This window comes from Antedon bifida, chromosome 8 (genome assembly GCF_963402885.1).
Source record: "Antedon bifida chromosome 8, ecAntBifi1.1, whole genome shotgun sequence".
Taxonomy (NCBI): domain Eukaryota; kingdom Metazoa; phylum Echinodermata; class Crinoidea; order Comatulida; family Antedonidae; genus Antedon; species Antedon bifida.
In genome coordinates, this window is record NC_136233.1 from 5,675,019 (window position 1) to 5,700,195 (window position 25,177).

The 25,177-nt window shown below is 34.4% G+C and overlaps 1 protein-coding gene and 1 pseudogene across 1 annotated transcript in view; both read right to left on the bottom strand.

The window, feature by feature from the left end:
- LOC144850856 (cyclin-D1-binding protein 1 homolog) overlaps positions 1 to 25,177 on the bottom strand; it is an 80,569-nt gene that overhangs the window by 23,631 nt on the left and 31,761 nt on the right. The window lies entirely within an intron of this gene.
- LOC144850398 (uncharacterized) lies at positions 1,918 to 3,033 on the bottom strand (annotated as a pseudogene).

A 25,177-nucleotide genomic window follows, 5' to 3' on the forward strand; every position in this document is an offset into this window, starting at 1 on the left:
ACTAAGTGACTAAATAAAATTAGACATACGGGTAATTGTGTTTTTTTATCAACGAATACTGTACCTGCAGTATTTTAATTATGTCTATAAAAAACTTTGAACATGAATGCTTGCGCCACGCGGTAGCTAGACGGACGGTGATCCAACTTATATTTGACCATTTTTTGAAAAATCCGTGTACTATAGTACATACATTTTTTCCAAAAAATGGTTGAAAGATAAATTTGGCACACATGCCGTTTCATACATTTTATAGACAAAGATCAAAACACAAACTGGTGGCGCATGTAAAAAGTTCTTTGGTGTAAAGCAAACATGGAATGAGTGGACGGATTTCGTAGCCGTCGACCGGAAGCGCGTTGGCTGGGCCCCGGGCCGGACGTTGGCAGACCCTTTGCCTAAGACGAGGTATTTATTAAAGTCCAATAGCTATATTGCTATATTGATATTGATTTTAATACCGAAATATAGCTTTAAATAGGCTATTTTGGATCATAGGGTAATTGTTCAAATAACACTCATTTTGGTCATAACGGGATGTCATTTTCGGTTCACGTACAGGGAAATCCCCGGGTATAGGCCCACCTCCCAAATTCGGCCAAATTTCACGTACAAGGGGGGTGGGATTATACCCGGGGAACTACGGTAATAAGAAAACTATATTTTAAAGATCATGGAGCTTAAAAGGTGTAAAGTATATTTCAGATGTAAGGCTTAACAACCAACGCTTTATGACATACTGAATTTAAAAATACCTATGCTATAAATTACAATTTCATTCTTTTTTTTGGTTTAATTAATGTTATCTCTCAAAATTACCGGGACAAACTAGCTAATCCCAGCCCTACAAGAGAATCGCCAGTTTTATTACAATTAATGGAAGTTGGAGTGTAATTTATAGGATGCCTTACGAATGTACTCTTGATACTAAAACACAGTACCTGCAATTCAGATTTATACATATAATTCTTCCAACAAATGAGTTATTGCACAAAATTCTAAATTGTGGGATGATGTGTTTTATTGGTTCAGGAAATTAGACATCCCTATTAAAATAAATTATATAGACATATGTTTTGGTATTTTTGAATATAAATATTCAACTTTTGTTAATATGATTTTACTTCTTACTAAGAGATATATATATAAATGCAAGATTCATGAAATTCCTCGTAACTTCATTCATCTTAAAAGATAGGTATTCTTTACAGAAACTGTGGAGAATAATATTGCAAAAAATAGAAATAAGTTATAATGTCCATATTAAAAAATGGGAACCATTATTAGAAAGAGATAACGACAATTAAAATGAAACACACCCACAAGCGACTACAATATTTCACCTTAGTAAATTTGAAAAATTTATTTCTCTTATATTATTTGTTTTGTACTGCAGTTTCGCACACCTTTATATCTTCGATTTCTTACCAAAATTTTCTTTTTTCACACTCACAACATAATATTATGTAACAAGTCTATACGATTTGACCACTTACGATGTAAATTTCCCAAAAAACAATATAATTCTCAACGCATTTTAACGATACTTGGCTCGCTGTCATCAACGCGACAATTGCTCGCCATTTTCGTTCAACTAATTGCCAGAATGTTTCATTTGCCCAAAAATTCATAACTATACAAACTATAGAGGGCAGTGTTATAAAATCTAGTTAGACTTAGGTGACGATAAAATCCCAGTACAGTAGTTGTAATTCAATGACATGAAAATGCACTAATATCACAAACAAAAAGATATTTTCTATAACTTTTAATACTAATGTACGTACGTCACAACATATTATGTTAAAATATTAAAGTTTGTCGCAGCTGAACAAGAATGGTTTATAGATAAACATTAAAAAAATTGAATGTCTTTGGTTAGAATATGGTGAGATTAACAGCTATGGTTTTATGGTCGTGATAAATAACTCAACTATAACGGTTGCATATTGTTTATTATATTATTTGAAAAAAAATTCAAATCTTTCTAACAACTAGATAAGAATAACAGACAACAGCATTGTTTTAAAAAACAAAATGTTTTTAAAGTTCAGGCTTTTGTCAGCAGATAATGTTACAGAGGATAGAGTTCCGTGGCTATCTGATTCCATAAATGAAAAAAAGCGCATCGCTAAATCGCTGATACCACATGAATTCTGGGAGGTAATCAGCTATCATTGCTCTGTTCGTTGGACCGTGCATAGCCTTCATCTTGCTTTTTGCCCTCTTCCACATAGATTCCACCCGATTGGTGGTAACTCCCGTTTGAGGGTCGACAAAGTCTCTCGTATGGTTCACCGTCCCATGGACGTAACCATGATTGGCAAGTTGACCATATGCGGCCCACATGTCGGACCAAATTATTGATCCCGGACGTATCCACTGTGTGATTATCGGAATCAAAGTTGCAGCGTTTCTTCGTGGCACTGGTACCAGTAGACCAAGATGGGTGGCCGGTTCATATGCTCCAAAAATCCACTGCTCTGGTACAATCCTTCCTGCGTGGTTTTTCTTTTTTGCGAAAAGAGATTCGTCTATCTCGACCAATATTCCCGGACCTCCCAGCTGTTGTGGATGGTTTACGAGGTAGTTTGCAACAACGTCTCTGCAGAATTGCATCCAGTCCACTACAGTATGATCTGACCCAATCTCAAGTTCTCCCTTGACCGTTTCGTATGAGGATCCTCTGGATCGTCCACAGTTGGTTGACCAGATGTAGGTTAGACCGACAATCTGCCAGAGTTCAAGATGGCTCTTTTCGAAGAAACTCCCCTTTCTTATATTGATCGTTTTTCGGCATTGGCGGTTTGGACATCTCCACGTTACTTGTTCAATCGATTGAGCATATACTTTTTCTTCACACTGGACATTGCATGTCGGACACTCCATGTTTAAAGCCAACAAACCATATCGCCGACACCAGTTTATTAAACCGTTTCTGTCGTCCCGAAACCTACGGCCAATTTGTATTAAAGTGATAGATTGAAACTCTTCTTCCTCTGGTAAATTCGGATGTACTGCTTGCTGAGCCATGATGTTAATAAATGTGAGTTTGTATTTTTTTTTAAATTGGTCACCAATGATAACGAAAAAGCGCGTGCATATTTGTAAATATTCGTCCTCAAAAATGTCGGTCCTTCCATTTGGTTTATTTCGGCGTCGTTGATGATACGTAACTTTAGTTATAAATATATATTATATATATATGCGTAAGTCGGTATTGTTTTTTAGTTAAAGTTTGTAAATATTTTTCAATTATACTTCCCGAAATGTCAGCAAAGATGAACTTTCGGCATCGTAGAGCTTGGTTACCATTAGAGATATGTGGCATGGGCATAGACGCAACGCAAGCGAGTTGACCATGCAATGACAAGGGACAGTTAGTTCAAATCGCTTGTGATGATTGGTCAAATCGCTTACGTATAGCACCTAGGTCCAACCGATGCCTACACGTAAAGGACGTAATCAACGCAAGTGATTACCACTCACGACACGACTTCGGTTGGTCTATCACGTCGTAATGTTTTATCATATTTTTGTATGGAAAGTAATGTTTTATAGTGTAGCTTGAGAGAGTTAATTTGTTCTAAGTTTAAAAGAAAAAATTTCAAAGTTGTTGGTGACGCATTTTGCGAAAATTTAAAGTCTGTAATATATATTAAGATTTCATGTCACTCCTTAGTCTAATTCATTTCCTTTTTTCATAAAAGATACTAAAAGAAACATTAATTGTCTTCATAAAAAAACCAAGAATCAATGCCGGTTGTCAGCAAATCCGATTAAAAGATACATAATTATATAATATATATTAGAATTAATGTTCTTTGCCTACTGTGTGTATATATAATATATTTAATATATTTAATAAATATATATAAATATATAATATAATAGATTTAATGTTCTTTGCCTGTTGTGTTGCACAACAGGCAAATAACATTAAATCGAAACTGGCGTCACATCACCCTGACGAAGAGCTATTGTTGCCCGAAAGCTCTGCAAACTTTTCGGGCTGTTTTATTTTATCGTTTTGATTTAGCTTTTCGCTTTTTTTTTTGTATCTCAATTGAGATACAACCACTGATACCCACAGCATTGTCATTTTTTTCAGTATTTTGCCTTTGGATTTATATATAATTATATAATATATATAAATGGACTAAAAATGACAAAAAATGCAAAAGTGTAAAACAGTAATATTAAAAATCTTTATCCCGGACTACACCAATTTTAAGAAGCAGCGCTTAGATCCTGCTCTCACAGAATTAATGAAAAGAGCATGGAGCTTCTCGTATCTTCTCTGTTGAATAACTGCCCTCTACAGTTTCAAAATAAAAAATTTAAAGAAATACTGTACATTGATTTCTGGCAATTTTCTGATTCTAAAATGGTCCTTGTTTGTTTGTTTGTTTTCGAGAAAAAGATGCCGTTTTGAAAGGCCGATTTTGTGGTGAAACAGGTACTTTAACGGTGACTAAATCATGTAAACATGTTACATAATGACCCAACATGGTATGTTGTGAGTATGAGAGAAAAATTGGATGAGAAATCGAAGATATAAAGGTGTGGTGCGAAACTGCAGTAGCGCCTTGTTTTGTAACCTGGGTCAAAAAATAATATAAATAATAATATAAATTGAAAATTTTGTCTGCCTCATGCTGGCTATGGCCCTGACCCTACTATTACTACTAGGCCTACTACTACTGCTATTGCTACTACACTAATACAAATTATTAATTCACAATTAAATTAATATGCTACATTATCTTTTCAGAATCCTTACCAATGAATTAATGAACGAAGGGAAACAGAAACAAAGAAGCTTTCGGGCAATCAAAATTATGATCAGTTGTGAAAGGTATGTTTAAAATTGTATTAAAGTATTATAATTAAAGATATTGTTCCCCTGAAAAAAATAATTCTTTAAAAAAAATGTTTTTGAATATATGCCATTTTATTGTCACATAATAATAATCCACTTTGACAAAAAATTGGATCGAAAAAGAAATGACATAATTTATAGCAAAAAATATTCAAAAGCAGTGACTTTCGGGAAAAAATTGAACTTGCGTAAGATGCGTCAGTCTTACTATACATCGTATACATGTGAACTTCATATACTATTAATTGGCTCTTACCTGCGTTAAAATTTATTTTTCAGAGAGTGTAAAAAGAACTCAAAATAGCAGAGTCTGCTATTGCCAAGTTCCTAAAATATGCGCTGGACAGAAAAGGAGGCAGAGGGCGCCGATCAACTGACAACTGATTGCATACCTGGCTGGGTGTCACAAAACCTACTGTAAGATCACGAAAAAGCTAAGACCCAAGACCAAAGATTGCAAATTCGAAGATATATACAAAAGATTAAAAACAATAATTGTTCATTTTGAACATAGGTTTCTTATTGTTAATGCCTTTTACCATAAAATAATTAAACACTTACAAATAACCTCGATTAACTGAGGTGTTTATTTTAAATTTTGGGTAAGAAATGTAGCATAATTTAATTATAAAATCATTAATATATGAAACATCTTGTAGTTAGGATATTATAATTAGCTACTATATAGGCCTAGAATTTCTTTTTAACTATCGTACCTTTTAGAATTTTAATCTTAAGACTTTTCGGTTCTTTTCGGTCTGTGTGATCTTAGTTCTTCGGGTCTTTGCTTTCGCGATCTTAGGTTTCGCGACAACCCATTTCTGGACTTCATATGTTAAATCTGTTTAGTGCTAATACAAGTTAATTATTGAATGTATAAGACATAACCACCCAGGACAATTACAAATTAATTTGAAACGATTCAAATGAATTTATTTATGAAAATGTAATTACGCTCTATTTTGTATAATTTACGTCATTTACAGTATAGTTATATAAAGCCTATTTTACACTAGACGAATTTATTCGCGCGACGGGAATTATTTCGAGGATACGCATGTGCCGTTTTTTCCTTGAAACGTCACCTTCGCTGCATCGCTCTAGCAGCTCACAATTTTTCGCCGCTCCGAAAATGTGAGTTCGACCAGTTTTAACTTTTTCGTTGATCGTCGCAGCGAAATAAAGCGCAAGCCAATCAAATCGATAGAAATTTTCACATCATACTTGTAACCTGACCAGACCTGACCTTTTATTCCTCATCCTGAGAAAAAAATGGATGAAAATAATATGTCGTGGTTCGGCGATACTAGTTCAATTAATAGTACAATTGATGCTACTGATATCGAGGAAAACGGTCAGAAGTGGTCAGAAAATATAGATGTCTCTGGGACACTCACTTAACAAAGACGGTAAGATAGTACTAGACCTAGCCTAGGTATACTACTGTTCTATAATTTTAGTTCCGTAAATAAAAATATCAGTCTGTGATTAATATGAAAACGATGGTTAATCAGGGCCGTAGCGTGGTCAGGTTGCGAGCGCAGCGAGCACCATTGTTGGCTGGGGGCCAGGGGGCCGCCAAGGGCCCTCGGTCGGGGGACAGAGTAAAAATTTGCTATTCTACCCGTCCTAGAACTCATTTTAATGTTTTTTGTGTGTAATTTCTTCAATATCTATTGCAAAATGTATATGCAAAAAATATAATCCAGACCAGAAATGTAATAAATTGTAGAAAGTAAAATGAACGATAATATGAATTGACATTTTTAATGGAAATAAAAAGTCTTGATGAGATGATGAGTTGGAATTGGAAGACCAGGAATATCACCTTTTAAATTCGCCATTTCTCACACTTAACAAGAAATTCAAAATACCTGTTTAAATAGTGTTGGAAACTGCTGCTAAATGATTCCTGAAAGAACTAGCTTTAAACCTTAAATACTAATATTCAAGTATTAAACAAATAAAATGTAAACTAGAATTTAATTCGTCACTTTGACGAATTATAGGTGATCATTTTTATCATTTTACTGAAATTAATTTTTTTTAAACATGCACGTACGTTAACATACGATCGGAAAATGTTGATGTATGCCATCCTATTATATGCTTATAGTGCCGAGTTGTGCCTATACGCCATATACAATATGTACAGTATATACTGTATATCTATATACAGTGTAGCATAGGTGAAATTACGGGACACACATGTTCTAATTTTTTGGCATGACGTTATCAAACTAAACTTTAAGATGACAATTTCGAAAGATAAATTAATTGAGCAAAAAAATATAAGATTTGGAAAAAAAATTGGCACGTAGAAGCGCTGTGCGCGCTCTTTGAATTGTGTATAACTTTGACGAAAAATATGAAAAAACTACTTTTTCACTTCAACTGGCCATATGTTAACGTCACAACATCCGATAGGCTTAATTTTTATATGAATTAATATCTACATTTCATCAGCTTTCATAATAAATTATAATCATCAAGGTAACCTTCAATTCTGAAGAGCTGTAAGATATTCAAATTTACTGCGAAGGTGAAATTACACGGCCTACGTTATTCAAGTTTTTACGCGTGATGACGTCATTAAAATGAAGATAGTGTCAACTCATGATAAAGATAATTAATTAAGCAAGCACATACTGAAAGTTGTGCGAAATTCGAGCACACATAACCAAGATGCGCTCTGTTGAATGTGATAATCTACACAAAAAGATAACAAATCCTAATTTTTAAATTCAAGTGGCCATTTGATGACGTCAAAACATTTTGTACGTAAAATGTGTACATGAATTCATATCTACAACTCAATGGCTTCCAGAATAAGTTAAAAAAATCGGGGGTCATCTTGCATTCTGAAGAATTATTTTCATTTTAAAAAAGACCTATTTTTCACCATTTTCAGAACTTTTGTAAAATTAATGTGCGCATTTTGTAATTTTTAACGTGCTCGTATAGCGTTATTTTAAGTCGGAACTGACTCAAATTTGGTGAATGTACTAAGGATGGTGAGTAGAATGAGATTTGTAAAAAAAATTCATATTTTTTACGCTTTTTAAGTATCGCGCGCGCAAATTTTTTTTTTTGCGCAGTAATTTTTGGAAACACGCAAATGGCCTAATTCATGCTCTAAATTGATCAAAACCTAATTTTGCGCGTTTTAAATTTTTAGCGCGCGATTTCACATGCATGACCTTGAAACGCGCAACTTTTTATTTGCTAATATTTTTACCCTTGATCTGAAGTTTACGTGTAGTGAATTTCATTAATATGTGATAATGAATTTTGGAGATATGATTGATAATGTGATTTCGCAAAATGGCGTATAAATGTCGTCGCGGATGAGTGATCACGCTGGAAAGCTTATTAGGATTAAGTTATATTATTTGAAAGATATTCTGAAATTTTTGTAATCATTGACATTAAACTTTTTGAGATAATTGTTACACAAAATAGTGTACAGAAACAATAAAAAGAAAAAAAAAAATAATAAAGATTTTATACAATAACAATAGGTGATCATTTTATTCTAAATGATCACCTAATAAATACATTTTTAATTGTTTTCAGTTGAGTTCTTGCAGAAGCAAATGAAGAACCTCAAATACAGTTTGAAGAAATGCCTAAACAAGCGAACCAAACTGACGAGATCTGGATTTCTGAATTGAATTGTTTATTATAGACAGAAACACCCTGTCATTTCAACAATTGCTCACACCAAGTTAATCAAATTGATAGATTGGACTGAAAAATCATGTCATGTACAACAGTGTACACTTGCACAAAAAAAGTGACACTTCCATCCAATTAAAAATTCCATTACAAGCAAATTTGTACAGTAATCTATATATAAATTTACGCAAGGGCAAAATTCGGTAAATCGCGCCTTACTTCTAGAATTTTTACTCGATGGTATATAAAGTTGCTTCGTACTTTTGGTACTGATTTTAACCACCTGATGTAACCCTGTTTACTAATTAAATTAAGTTAGATAACTAGTTATTGACGATTAAAACGAATTTAGGTTCAACGATTGGCCCCAAATAGGGGTGTTTTCCCGATTGTGGTATACACTGTCTAATGGATGTCCATATTGAAAAATACTCGCCACAAAAATGTGAGGAGGCTTCGCATTTTCCTATCTCCTCCTACGATAATTGTTTTTAATAGCTGAAAACCGGTTGAACAGCTAGAGAACAGCATCATAATGTTGAAGACAGGCCGATTTTCTTTAAAAAATACTATTTTGTTAGATTTAATATACGATTATATAAATGTATTGATTTGCGATGAATGGAACATCCCAATCTCTCAGTCTGCCAGAGTTTGGTTTAACACAAGTAGGTAAATTTATGAGCCCTTGGTTTAACACATATGGTAGGTAAATATATGGGCCCTTGAGAATAAACTTGCAATACTTTGACAATACTGTAAATACTTTTGGTCCTCATTTGAATCGAACATTTCTTACTGTGAATGTTCGTACTGTTAATGTAAAAATATATACAAATCAACTTTATTACTGAGATTGTGGATGGGCTCTACTGTTAGTATAAACACATTATTATATACAAATAAACTTTATACTGACAGTTCCTTCTCAACGTTTGTATTAATTAATAATTACCAATAATATAAACGTCGTAGTGGTGTATCGTGACATGTACTTTAATATTTCAATCGATTATATGACAGTGACAGTTTTAACAAAGTATTAAATCGCAAATGTTTTACTGTATTTAGAGGTATATATTATTTATAGGCCTATAAAACATGAAAAAAATATTTCGTTACTGAGTGGATAAAGAATATATTTAAAAATTGTTCCTCTTTGTACCTATCCGCTTTCCCATCCCTCATGTTACATACAAAACACAAATTGGGTTTCTTTAAATGAGTCCAAATCTAAAATGTGGACTCATTTTGTGATAAGTTTCTCCTTCGGAAGTAATTCCCAGGGTGCTAATTTTAGTTGACTACATAAATCATCGTGTCTATTTATTCGTTTCTGTAAACGACAATGTATTACAGTCCTGCGGTATGTACATTTGAAATCGCCAGTTTTGTTAAGCTGAAATTACTGTGTATTCGAGAACCATCTGTGGGCACGACCTAGATCCACTACTATTGACGTTAAATACTGAAATATTAAACGTAGATATCTCTCAGCAGAACCCGAGTTAATCTAAAGGAACCTTACAAGCCTACAGCATTAATTAGTTACAAAGTTCATCTTAGTTAAAAATGAAAGCCCTCAAGTATAATAATTAATGTATTAATTAATTAATTACTCCTCAGATGAAAGTAAATCGAGGCGAGGCTCTGCTCATATACGACGAGATATCCTCATTGTACGAACAACTCGACCACAATGGAGGGTCACAATCTGACCAGAAAATCCTGCTATCCCTCAACAATGGAGATGGCTGGTGTCGATCGTCACAAAACAGTGGCCACAACACTATGAGCAAAACTTTATTCAATTACACAGGTAAGAAAAAAAAGCTGAGCGTTCATATAACGTAACTAAACAACATTTCCGGGCTCTACCTCACCATATCTAAATTAGTTTTCTATACATTCCAAATTAGATAGCATGACCACTTAATCTACACCATAACAGGTGTTATTCGATTCAATGTCATTAATGTATGAATACAATACTACTTCTGTAATTGCCAAATCCTAATGGGAAATACTCCATTATTCATGCTACTGCAGACCAGCAAACATTAATACACCTGGTATACTAGTTAGATACCAATACATGCCACATTAATCAACTTAATTCAGTTAAACATACATTTTATTGATTTTTGCAGGATTTATGCAGCCATCAATCGCCATAAGTATGCTCAATCTAATGGACTATGATGGCTTTAACGATAGGCATATGGCCATCTTGTGTGTTCAAAGGAAACCAGTCATGCTGCGCAACATTAAGCGTCCACAACCAGGGACAATCGAACTAGGACACATCCTTACAGAGATACGATGTCACCATCAAGTAGGCAAAAAGTACACTTTATCACAAGTCAAAATTTTGAAACTTTTTTTGACGATACTGAAGTGCAAATGATGGAGGTAAAAATCTCATAATTATCTTGTACATTACTTAAACTTGTTATACATAAGGCCCTTGACAGACAACATTTATGAAAGCAATTTTTTGAGGAAGATCTATTTATAAACAAGACGATTTTTCTCACGTTATGGGACAATTACCTAACAATAATGAAACCTTTCAGTTTTACACAATATCAAATGAAGGAAAACTTAACATCTTACAACAACTTTATGCTGCCACAAATTGACCAGTGTAATATAGGTCAATACTATACATAGCCTAACTATATCACAGGCCATTTTCATACATTGTGACACCCACAGGATGATGTTATACCTAAACATTTAAATCTGTTCCATCAAACCTGCAACCTGTCCAATGCTGTCAATCTATACATTGACCCTAACTGTACAACCCTATTTTTGATTTGCTCATAGGTTGACAAGGCTGATGACCACAAAGGCATATTAGCAAAATCAAAAGGTCAGACCGCACGACTTGCCATGGTATTGCAAGCAATTTTCAATGCTGTAAAACGAAGACAACAGCATGCCAATGCCAAGCAAGTTAAAACGAGGCAATCCAAGTGACATCCTATTCCATGAACTGTGCAATTGCTGCGGTAAAACTTTGTGTGAAACACAAATTTGCCATGATGACTCCATTGACAAATCCACCAATACTAACACCGACGGACAACACGTTTGGCAACATAGCCGTAGAATACCCAACGAAACTCAGAAAGCTTCTTGTTAAATTGCAGCCACAGACCAAATATTCAGCATATTGGATAGCGGAGCAACACCTTATCCCGCCTTCGCCCACTAAAGAAGATAACCTCCAAATACCTTCAACTTCTAAATCCCAAAGAAAACAGCATACCCAACATCAAAGGCAATAGAATTTATAACAGAAGTGGCCAAACTTGGGTTTGGCACCACAATGCATAACCAGAAACATGTATACAAATTCCAGAAGTATTTCTACAATGACCTTAATGCTGATGCTAAAGCTATACTGCATTAGCTAGCATGGTTGTAGCATTAAAATAGCCAAGAATTCTTAACGTCTTAACACAGAGAAAAGCAGAAGCAAAGCCAAACCACCCAATCCTGCGCTTTACTCACATTGGCTTGCCTTCTGAAAGAATGCGTTCGTCGTTTATTTGAGGCTGGTTTAACTGTAAAGGCAGTTATAGTTGACCAAGGGTCTAACAATAGACGAATGTACAATATCATGGGTGCATGTGAAACTAAGCCTTACTTTTATCATCACCAACACAAGGTGTACACATTGTACGATCCTCACATTTGATGAAGAGTGTCCGCAACAACCTGAAGAACCACAAACCGATTGTGGATGTAAAGGTCATAAAATGGGACCACATTGTTGAATTTTTCAACAAGGATTCAAAATCGGCATTACGGCGAAACACATCGAATCACCTCCGTTTTCGCCAATGAGGTTGTGTTTGGCAACGCAACTGCTAAGTAACAGCGTAGCGTCAGGCATAAAGACGTATGCATCGCTGGGAATACTTCCACCAGATGCAATGCACACAGCAGACTTCGTCAGTAAGATGGACAAGCCACAGACAACATCGGGCATACACAAAACCACCACAGATGTAATTGAACATGATGGCTCCATTAGAGCAGATGATTGTCTAAGTTGTTTAGATGATTTCGACATAACAGAACTCAACACACTTGTATACGTGGCTGGTTATGTTGTGAGAAATGTACTATCAAAGCACACCAACTGCAAGCATTACTGGGTATACAAACTGGGTTAACCCACTTATCGATAAAATTTTAAAAAAGAAAAATTTAACAATATGAATGGAAAGAGAATTGTCAGTAAGACGTCTCTGGTAGATTATGTCCGTATTTATTAAGGACACGATAAAAATTTAACAATATTTACTTGACAAATTAGAATTTGAAGGAGTATCACTAAAATTTAAACTTTGATCAAACACGTTACCCTTGGATAGCAGAGTATCTAGATGGTGTATGTACACTTGCAACGCTGAGCAAGAAGTCATTTTTCTTTCGTGGAGGAGTGCCGCTGTTAAAAAAATGTTCTATCTAAATAAATTATATTATTAAATTGCATAAATTTGTTTTGTCTCGTCTTAAACAATAAATCGTATTGTTATCATAAAAGCATTGCAATACAAGAAATGAAACGTATTCAATGACGATAGATGACAGTAGTGATGACTACACTTTACCAACTTTACTTTTAAGATCTTTGTGTACGTTGATGACCTTACTATTAGTCTAGTGTTGTGTCCTTCGCTGATAACGCAGCTCTTTTTTTTTTTAATTCCGACCTTAATATTTTGTTTAACGACTGGTTCAAATTCAAACATGTTTTCATATTATTTTTTTTCATGTCAAGAATGGTGTTGGGTGCAATCTACAAATGTGTAATGCACGACAAATCAATTTCCATGTTTGACAAATCACTTGAAAAAAATGTTTCCAATTAAACCACTTTTCATGACAAATTATAATTTGTCATTCTTTGAAGGCATGACAAATTCCTATTTCTTGTATTACAGATGCATTACAAATCTATATTGTATGACAAATTTTTAAATTTTCCAATTAGATCATGTGTATGACTATGTATGATTTTAATTTGGATTAATATTTTCAGTGCAGCCGACAATGTTTTTATGAAAATAAATAAAGATGATGAGGGAAAAGCATGTGAATTTAGCTTAAGATATTAGGAGAACATTCATGCCTTGAAAATGTCTGAAATGCTAAAGAAATGGAGATGGGCAAATAAGCTTCGGTTTCAACTTTAACCTAACCTTATAATAAATAAAACAGTTAATATAATAAATAAAATATAAAATAGAATTTATTGATTTAAAGGTTTTTTAGCATATTATTTTAAAACTTTATTAAACACCAATTTGAAATTGTGTTATTTAAAGTAACAATCTGGATGTATTAATTATGTAGAAAAGCATCTTTGTTCATTAAATAATTGATAAGATATGCATCCTTAGTCATTTAAATAGATAAAAGGCCAACTAGGCCTATAATGAATAAATTTATGGAAAAAAAATTAAGAATTATTCTAGGTATTTTCAACATTTTAACAGAAATTTCAAAATGTGACAATTCACAGACAGGGCAATTCATAGCAGAATATCTAAAGGCAAGATAGCCCATCGAAAGCGGGATACTGTAGATGGAATCTATGTATGAAAGATATTTTGAATGTGTGCAGTCAATCCTTTTAGCATAAACATTCAATATGGAAACAAATTAAGAGTGAGGGTAAAAGAAAATGAAAAATAAACAAAATGTTGCATTGTGTAGACTGCAACAACAGTGTTCCAATGTATGAGTGCATCTTATAAGAAGCATCAAGAGTTTCTTGTTCTTGTTCAATGTTTTTAGCATGATAGAGATGTCTTCTTCTTCAAGATGCAGCACTCCTTTTTGGGGAAAAGTTCCAGTGGTTTATTATTGGGATGGTTGATACGCCTCCATGTACCTTTGTTTCAAAGACAAACAATATACTAGACATGAAACTCGTCACTTTGACGAGTTAGTTATCCGCACCACGACAAACGCCACGTGCACGTCATACGTTGGAATATTGCACACAGATAAAGTTTATGGCATTATGACAAGAACTGAAGAATATGATATGCTGTTAGTGCTGAATTCTGTCAATTTTGTGTCATATAGTATATACATGCAAACAGTATAAGCTGTATACATATTACATACAGTGTAGAATAGGTGAAATTACGGGACCCGCCATTTATTCCAATTTTTAACATGGCGACGGTATCAAAATGAAACACTTAGATAGCAATTTCAGAAGGAAATTATCTCAGGAACAACATATTAACGTGTAGAAGAAATTTGAATACGTAAAATATAGATGCGCACCCTTTTAAATGTGATGAACTATTACGCAAAATATGAAAATACAACTTTTTTTATTCAACTGGCCATATGATGACGTCACAACATCCGATTGGCAAAATGTTTACATGAATTCGTATCTACAATCCAACAGCTTCCAGAAAACGTTTTAATCGTGATTATCACATTTTATTCTTACGAGCTATTACAGATTAAAATTTACTGTAAAGATGAAATTAATGACCCACGTAATTAAAATTTTTAGGCATGATGACGTCATAAAAATTAAAATATTTTTATCTCATGCTAAAGAAAGTTGATTGACCTACACAATATATAAATGTAGGAGAAAAAGGAATACAGATAAGCGTGATGCGCTCCATTGAATGTGATGAGCAATAACGAAAGAGACAAAAATCCTATATTTTACATTCGTGTGGCCATACGATGACGTCACAATGTTTTTTTAGCCTTATTGATGCATGATCCGATATCTACAACTCATCAACTTCTAGATTTTGTAATAAAAATAAACGGTTAACGGTTTACTTTAGAAACTATGACTGTTTAAAAAAAGACATAATTTTGACGATTTTTTAAGCTTTTTCATAAAAAACGCGCACAAATTGTCTAATTCAACGTGTTCGTATGGCGTTATTTAAACTGAAAAAGGTCTAAATTGTTTTCAAAATTACTAGGAAAGGCTTGAAAAATATAATTCAAGAGAAAAAAATATGTTTTTAACGCTACGTGCGCACCGCGCGCGTAAAAAATTGCGCGCCCGTGGGAATTTTTGACATGCTCAAAATGACAAGAAACGCGTAAAAAGTTGATTAGAAATTAATTTTGCGCATTTTGAAATTTTAAATGCGCGTGCACGCGTAACTTCTTGTGAAACATGCCATTTTAAATCCGTAGAAAGTTTGCCCCTGATATGACTTAAATTTTGTCAAAGTGTCAATACTAAATGACTTTTGGTTTTTAATCTATGATCAATCATTGAAATTCATAAAATTGCGCGTAAGTCACGTTGCGCAACTATGACGTCATTCAAAAATAGGAGGTGCACAACTTCACATAAATGCCCATATGTTGTCAAAGTTATGAAATGTTATGTTTACACATTTTAGAGAAACACGACTCACAAAAAGGAAGGAAGGAAAGAAGAATAATACAGAAAAAAAATATTGATCTCATACAATTACAAGGAGTTATCCGCTTGGTATACGAATACGAATACGAATAGAACTTTATTGCAATCAAACGAAAGATTGAAGTTTAACAAAAGCGTTTCACTCAAAAAAATAAAATGCAATATACAAATATAAAAGACATTCAGAAATGTAGAACATACAATCAAAAAATTAAAACAAAATTACAATTAAAAATCACTTATTATAAAAACAATAAATATAAAATACAAATTGTTAAAGACATAGGCCTGCAGGATAAAAATTTAAAAGTATTAAAAATGTTTACAAATTTAAAAAATGTTTAAAACTTCAAAAATGTTCAATAATATTTACACACAAAGGTACGGAAAGTCGCGGAAACATAACACAAAATGTTTACCATTTTTGGAATAATCCGTGATTAATAATAAACGTTTTTGAACGGTTAGTTTTAACTCTAGGGATACAGAACTCACGGAGTCTTCTAAGATTATAAGCAGCAGAAGGAGCCTCCGGTAACAAATGATTCAATCTGTGACTGGGGTCTTTGATTTTAACAAAAAAATCCTTGCACAGTCGAACACGGCGGTCTTCTAAGGTAGAAAAACCAAGGAAGCTGCGGGCATCGGAATAAGTAGCATGCGGAAAAATTAATTTAAAGGCCCTTCTCTGAATTTGTTCAAGTTGTTGATTCTGTTGCTTCGTAATATTTGATCCCCAAACTGGGGCCGCATATTCTAATATAGGTCTAATGATACTAGTATAAAATTGGACAAGTGCGGGGGCATCCAGGCCTGCCCTCCGCACCTGTTTGAGAAAGTACATTCTAGAATTACATTTACTAATCATTTGATCAATATGAGGTTGCCATGACAAATTATGAGAAATAATTACACCAAGAAGTTTAAATTCGTCAACACGTTCCAGATTACAATCTCCAACATGGAGTGGCTCAAAAGCAGTCTTTGACCTTTTACAACTAATTCTCATCTCTTTCGTTTTCTTAATATTAAGGTACATATTGTTATCCTTAGCCCACTGGACAGTTTCGTCAAGAGTGGTTTGAAGTACAGTTGCCCCATCGTTGCCGACGCGTTCATGGATGGAGGTGTCGTCCATGTATTTCATGCACGGCACCCCATCCAGAAGATCGTCGACAAAGATGATAAACAACATGGGCCCCAACCAGGATCCTTGGGGGATACCACCCTTAACGACTGTCCAAGGGGACAATTCATCGCCTAGTTTAACACGTTGTTTTCTATCACATAGAAAAGCATAGATCCAAGAGATTAGATGGTCTTCGACCCCTAAATTATACAACTTATCAATTAATATATTATGGTCAATTAAATCATAAGCCTTTTTGAAATCAAGCAATAATAATCTCATTTCATCTCCTTGGTCAGTAGCATTAAAGCATTCGGTTAACAAATGTATAAGAGCGTCAGTGGTAGACACACCCTTAGAGCAACCAAATTGATTCAACTTGATTTTATCTTTAATTTGGACCCAAATCATTTCCCCTACGATCCCTTCAATAACTTTCATGGTGGTGGAAGTCAGCGAAATAGGACGCAAGTCATTCTCAAGAACCTTAGGTGGGTTAACCTTTGGAATGGGGATTATATCGGCTGACTTCCAAAGCATGGGGAGAACCCCTTCCCTTAAACTGGAGTTAACTATTGCACTTATTGGCTTGGAAAGGACATTGGCAAAATCACGTAGTACCCACGGAGGGATTCCGTCCGGGCCTGGGGCTTTATTACATTTCACAAGTTTAAGCTTAGACTCAATTGTCTCTGGCGTGATAATTAAATGGGGTGGTACTACAGTGTTACAATCATTGGTTTTTGGTTCAAGAGGTTTGAACTCAGAAGTCAGGGACTGGAAAAAACCACTAATTTTCGTGGTAAGATCGTATACGTTCCCGTTACATAATTCATTAGCCATAGTTTTAAAGTACTTAGTACCCTTTCCGAGATTAAGAAATTGTTTAATACCCCTCCACCAAGATTTAGAATCGGACGAGAATAACTGGGCAATACTATTACGATAAAAATCACCTCTCAAAGATTTAGCCATTCGGTTAGATAAGTTTCTAAGTTTCTTATATTCGGCAGACATGGGGTCAATTGCAAAAGCTGCTTGCCGTCTAGAAACGATACCTTTAAACGCATTATTTACCCATGGCTTATCTTTAAGAAGTCTTTTAATCGTTACTTGGGGGAAGTGTAAATTTAAGAGTTCAGAAATGTTCTTATGATACAGTTCAAACTGGTTACAACATCCATCCATTCGATATAGATCTTGCCATCTAATGTTATTAATGTCGCGTTCGAAGTTTTCCTTGGCACCCGGTTTACAGCTACGTTTTGTATGGTAAGCGAAGACGTTAGGCGATTTAAATGTTCCTACGATTGGGGTGCATACGATGACGTTGTGATCAGACAGTCCTAAAGGTGATTCTTTAGTAGGTGCATTAAAAACATCGCTCATATTAGTATATATTAAATCAAGTGATGCGCGATCTCTAGTTGATACTTTAACGATCTGTTTTAAGGGATACTTAACAATAAGGTTGTCTCTCATTCGGTTGAAGTCTCCTGTGACGATTATTCCTGATTCCGGATGTTTACTACAAATATAATCTAAACTCTGTGTAATGTGAGACGCCATTTCCCAATCATTATTTACAGAACTCTCCGGGTGATAGATAAGGCCGTAGGAGATGTTCGAATATTGTCGCGGCAAACGTTTTGGCCGGGTTGTTATCCACACACTTTCCAGTGATTCGTTATTAAGTTCAGACCAAACTCGATAAGATAGGTCTTCACGAACATACATGATGATACCTCCACCGCTGCGATTTTGCCTATCACGTCGCACCATCGAGTATCCCTCTAACTCTATCAACTTGTCAGGAAACGCGGGATTTAAGTGAGTCTCAGTAATTGCAATCACGACAGGTTTAGATTTCCTAACGCGTGTAGCCAGTTCATCCATTTTATTATTTAGAGATCGAGCATTTGTCATAAATAAAGAGGGAAGAGTCCATTTCCCATTAGAGAGTTCAACTAGATTATCTTGCTTAATCGTTCTACATTGACTTTTCGACGATCGGTGTTCCCCGTTTCTGGTTCTACGTGGTGTAATTCTAACCTTTATTTCTCTCTGTTTTCTTTTTCCGGCACGACATCCGCGGGGCTTGGTTGATGCTATTCCAAGCTCATTGATTCTCATAAAAACATCTTTGGTGGGAACTGCTAAGTTCAGTTGTCCAATTCTATAAAACTCGCTTCTAGTGAGACACATGTTGATAAACGCTATGTCGACTCAAAATTCCGTACCACAAATAATATCAATCAACGGAAAAAGACTGCAGTATAATCCAAAGAAACACACCAAGATTAATACAGTACTAATAATACAGACGATTCACCAAACACAGTCACGAAAACAATCACCAAAAAACACCGTACCGGGAACACTGACTACAATAGACTGGATACAGACAGTTCAGCACCGCATAATATAAACAGCAGATCCGCTCCGACATGCAAATTAGATGTTGCTGAATTACAATCGCTCTGGAATGTTGGTTACGTAATACCTCAGGCGAGTCGATGAGTGAACAGCTTAGGCCGAGTATGTGAATTTAGCTGGAACAATACGGTACCGAGAACTGTTCTATTGTCCCCTGCTTTGCTGTTGAGCGGAGCGAGTCAGGGCTAGGTACCGGCTCGGGATAATTACACCAAAACGCCAATAATAATTCAAAATTAACAACAATGGTACGCCACTATAAGAAAACAGGTAACACAGAAAAATCAACGCATATAAATTCAGAGTGGAAACACAATTCTAGAGGAAAACAAAACTTTCCTCAGCTGCCCGAGTTGCCACACACTCAGCGCGTCAATACATAACAACGCATACCAAGCGGATAACTAATTATATGATTGATGCAAACTCAAATTCAGTTATATATAAGCTATAAGGCCATGTTTTTGGTGCATATGGTCCAAGAAGACTTTATCTCGCAAGTAACAAGAATCTATAGAATATAAATAACAATGAAAGCAAATAAAATGGATAAGGCCGCGTTTCCACAGCTATAACAAAATTATCGATTAATTTGTTAACCAATCAGAAAAATAATTGTAAAAATGAAGTACACATGATCAGACATTACTGAACAGTAAGTGCTCCCAATCACAACATTTCAACAGGTCGAATGTTAAAAAATCGCATTTATCTGATAATTATCTGATTTGAATGATATAATTATAGGTTAATTTTTCTCGATTGGAATCTGTTGAACCTTGCTTCCACAGGAATTTTATCTGTTAATTATCAGTTAATTTTTATCAGTTAATTTTTGGCTGTGGAAACACGGCCTAAGAGTTATGAAACACATAAAGAACATGAGAGAGTTAGAAGAGAGATGCCCAACTGATTACAACGGAAAAAAGAATTAGAGAAACTAATTAATGAAGAAACTTCTATGGTAAAGAAAAAGGGGACAGCAACAAGCTGAGAAGTATTTAAGACCAGAAATAAAAATAGATAATCTCGAGCAAGGCCAAGTTCCCAAAAAGAGCAAAAGGAAAAGGACAGACTAAATAAGCAAATTACATGTTCAAGAAACACAAGAATTCAGTAATTTTACAAAGCTGCAAATTGATAAAAATAGATATTCCAAAGTAAAAAATCACTCAAAATCACATAATATTATTTCTAATAAGTAACTGGCTACTTATTCGCTGTAGAGGGCAAATTAGGTCACTAGGTTAAGGCCAATATGGGTCCAGCTATTTAATGGTCACATATTGCTTTGTTAGAGAAAGGAACAAACGCCCTCTACAAAGTTGTGGTTTTGGAGTAATACATGTGAGAAGACTGCATACCTTTCTGAGAAAACATTAAGAGAAATAATTGAGTAAATTAACACTGTTGTTTAAGAGTATTTTTAGAAACGATCGGTGAGTTAAGCTATTTTATTGTATTAAACGTGATTATAAAAGTATTAGTTATACGATACAGTATTAGAATGATTTACATGCCGAAATCATAGTCTATAAATACGCCTAACAGTATAGTTGGTGAACTTGTAAGTTTGAAAGGAAATTACTACTGTATGCTTAATTACTTAATCAGTACATTATAGCTTATAGTTGAACTAAGTTGTGGATTGAATGATATGGCATGTATTAGTAATGCATGTTACTTGTAGATGTTTAAGAATATTATATTATTGGAACTATATTCTATCAGTGTATTAATGTAAGAGTAAAATGTTGCACAAGTACATAACGCGGATTGATATCATTTAGAGTTTCTATTGTGCTGAGGTTGGGGTTCGGCTCGTGAATGTTGATCCCTGATTAATGGTATTTTGTGGTTAGAAAGATAAGGAGAGATTTTATTACTTTGATTTGATCTACCTGTATTAGTTTTGAGCTTATGATTTTACGGAATGATTTAACATGTATAAACTTTCTTGTGTTTTTTTTAGTTTTGGATGTCGAAAAGTGTAAGTTTGAGTATACACTTCAATCATGAGCTGAACTTTAATTTTAATTATTAATAGCTTAGATTATACATTTGTTACCGAGTTAAAAGTGAAACGTTTTAAGGTTTACGTAGTATTGTATTTGTATTTTATTGATAGGTTCGAACAACCTAATTGAGATAACCAGTTGGGACACAATAAATCCACTATTCAAGTCAATCTGAGTTCACAAGTTTTTTTTATCAGTTTTGAATATCGAAACACATATGCCTGCATAATTGATTTGACAAAAATCGCATTAGATTGAATGCTATTTTGCACATATTCACTGTAGAGGGTCACTTGCATTAATAAGAATAATTAATGTTAATATTACGCCTTAAAAGTAATTAAGAAAAGGTTATTTCATTGTCAATTGGCTGTACGTGTTTACATATGGAGAAGAGCTAAAGCCTGTTTTCCTGTCGACGTTGAAATACGTTGAGTTGCGTTGAGTTTAAAATCGTTAAAGTTGAAAAATTATAACGACAACGGTGATCGAGTCGGACCGCCAATATTTTACACAACTTTTAACGATCGTTGAAGTTGGAATTCGAATCAAAAAATCGTTGAACTGATCGAGCATCACATCATGCCAAAACATTGCGGTGTGCCCGGTGTAAAAATCTACTGTAATTTTAATTGTACTGTTGTTTATTTACTCATTTGCCATGGCCCCTTCTATTAAGAAACGTGAGAAAATGAAAAAAATTCTGCTTCTAATGGAATTAGACAGAAATAAAAAGCAAAAGAAAGAAAAAAGGAAGCATCATATGTGGGTCCGGGACTTGCTTCACCGTTGTCAAAATTTAGGCCAGTACCATGTCCACTTCAACATGATGAAAGAGCGGGACAGAGAGTGGTTTTTCAAGTAAGTATCTGGGCTAGGCCTAAGCACAATCCAATTATTAGCATTATGGAAGGCCTTCTTTGAATAAAGTATTTTTAGGTCTAGGTGGGCCAAATAGTATTAATATTAATATTAAACTCATTATTATTAACTGATTAGAAACAACATAGATACTATTGTGCTTTACATTTATTATTGTTCCTTTAGATTTTTCAGGATGTCTCCTGAGAGATTTGACCACTTGCACCAACTAATTAAGCCCCATTTAAAGACGCGGGTAAATAGGGGTCGAGTGTCTATTAGCTCAGAGGAGAGATTGTCAGTGACAATCAGGTACCTTGCTAGTGGCAGTAGCATGAGTGACATGGCCCTAAACTATTGCATGGCCATATCAACAGGTAAGACATGTTATTGTTATCGATTTTAAATCATGAATTAAATATTCTATCCATTCAACTCACATTAATTATTTGTTTATCATCAAACAATCATTGTAACAGAACCATTTTCTGTCATATTCAAATAGTACTCTTTTTATATTAAATTTAAATCATTTTTTTTTATGCTTTGTAAATGTTCAGTATCCAACATCATACGAGAAGTGTGCACAGGTTTATGGGATGCATTAAATAATACCTATTTAACCATGCCAGGCAACGAGAGTGACTGGGCAAATATGGCAAAAGAGTTCTCTACCCAGTGGAATTTCCCAAACTGCATCGGTTGCTTGGATGGGAAACATGTTATGATTGAGAAGCCACATCAATCTGGGAGCAGCTTCTACAACTATAAGGGATACTGCAGCACCGTAATCATGGCTATGTGCGATGCGAATTACGCATTTACATGGGTAAGTCTGGGTGCAGAAGGCCATGAAAATGATGCTTCAATATTTAGTCGGACAATAACATAGACAATAAAATACTCCATTTTTTGCTAGAGGTATCATCGACTCTCTCCTTCGCAAACCGTGCCATGTTTGGTATCGGCAGAAAGCTTTTATTAGATATTATTCTAACCAATTAAACATCGTCTTATTGCCGTCTCGTTGTTGCTACCCTGGGCCAAAAAAATCTGTAAAAACTACGCTGCTGATTGGTCAATTTTCATTACATCATTACTGAGCATGCGCATTTGCTATGTTTACGCTTCGATCTGGCTACCGCGCCTGCGCGAAGTAGATCGAACAACACATGCTCCAGGGAAATTCTCACGAAAACTTACTTTCTTCATTCATCTAGCTAGGTCTAGGCCTATTTGCTGATGATGACGAAGTGGAGAATCATGGCCCTCCTAGGCACGTTATCCATAGTAGACGTCCTTAGATGTAATGAAATGCCTCTGTAAGTACATTATTTCTTCTTGTATGTAAACTAAAATCTGTCACATTAAATGTTAAATATCACTATGAAATAATATAGCCTAACTTAACTTTATATTATTAATATTACTAGGCATATGGTCGACTAATTCAATAAATTAGTTGAGGTAAAATAAAGTAAACTTAGGCTAATTAAAAATGTCAATAAGCAAATTTTATTTTTACAAATACATTCATGCTTGTTTGTTAAATTAAACTGTATTTGATTTTCTTTAGTTGTGACAAAACTGCTAAATTCGAGGTAAGGGATATTGTGTGTCCAAGCGAGTAAAGGTCCTGTCGCAATATTGTTGTAGAATTAAAAATCTTGTTTAGCAATTTATTTATATGCAATAAAATTAATATAGATTTTAAGTGACAGTTGCGGCAATTTAACTGGTCAAATCTTTTTAATTATTAAAAATGTGCAATCTATTCACTTTTCTAATAAATGAAATTTTATATTATTGACGATCATACTGGTTTAACTTTTTAACAGGGCAATAACTTTAACACTTTGACTGCCAAACACGAAGATCTTCGTGTTTTGCGTTTTTTTACGAAATCCTGTAGATAGGTTAATTATTGGTATATACTATAAATATGAACACTATATTCGGTCTGGACCGTCAATATTTTACAATTTGAAAGTAACTAATCTGGTTACGAACGACTGTCAAAATGGTACCTGTCGAAATAACAAACACAGCGCATCATAGTAGCGCGTAGAGCGATGGCTTGGCGCATTGTGTATCGGTCGCGCGCTAGCTATGCCGCCGAAGAATTACAAAGGTTTTTGTGGATTGACATGTTTGTTTGTTATCTGAATAAAAAATAATTTTCAATATGAAGTCTTTAATTTTATTATTGTATGTATACCCCAATTGTTTTGGTGTTTTACTGAAAGTGACCGAGTTTCACGCAACAAACTTGTTTTGAAATGGTATGGATAATATCATCAGTTTACTATCTAGGCTAGTAGTACTAGGCTAGCCTAGGCCTAGTCGTAAAACGGTTCCGGACCAACTTTAGGCCTGGTTAACTAGGCCTGGTGTCTTTACTATGTGGATTTTGGCGAAACATTGATGTAAGATTTATGATTTATAAAATGTAATACATTTTTCAATAGTGGTAACTTGTTTTTATAGGCCTATCGGTGCCGTGTAAGTAACTTTTTTGTTGTTTGTTGATCTCACCGGGCGATATTTTCATATTGTGATGTCATGCGCGAAACTACGAAAAACTCAAAAAGTGAGTTACTTTCATTTTACTATTACGATTTACATATTGCGATTTAAAAATCGTTCTTGGTACCATTGTAAAGCTAAAATCTTTATGATTTAATATTTTAGTCTAAATTACATATAAATCAGATAACATACAT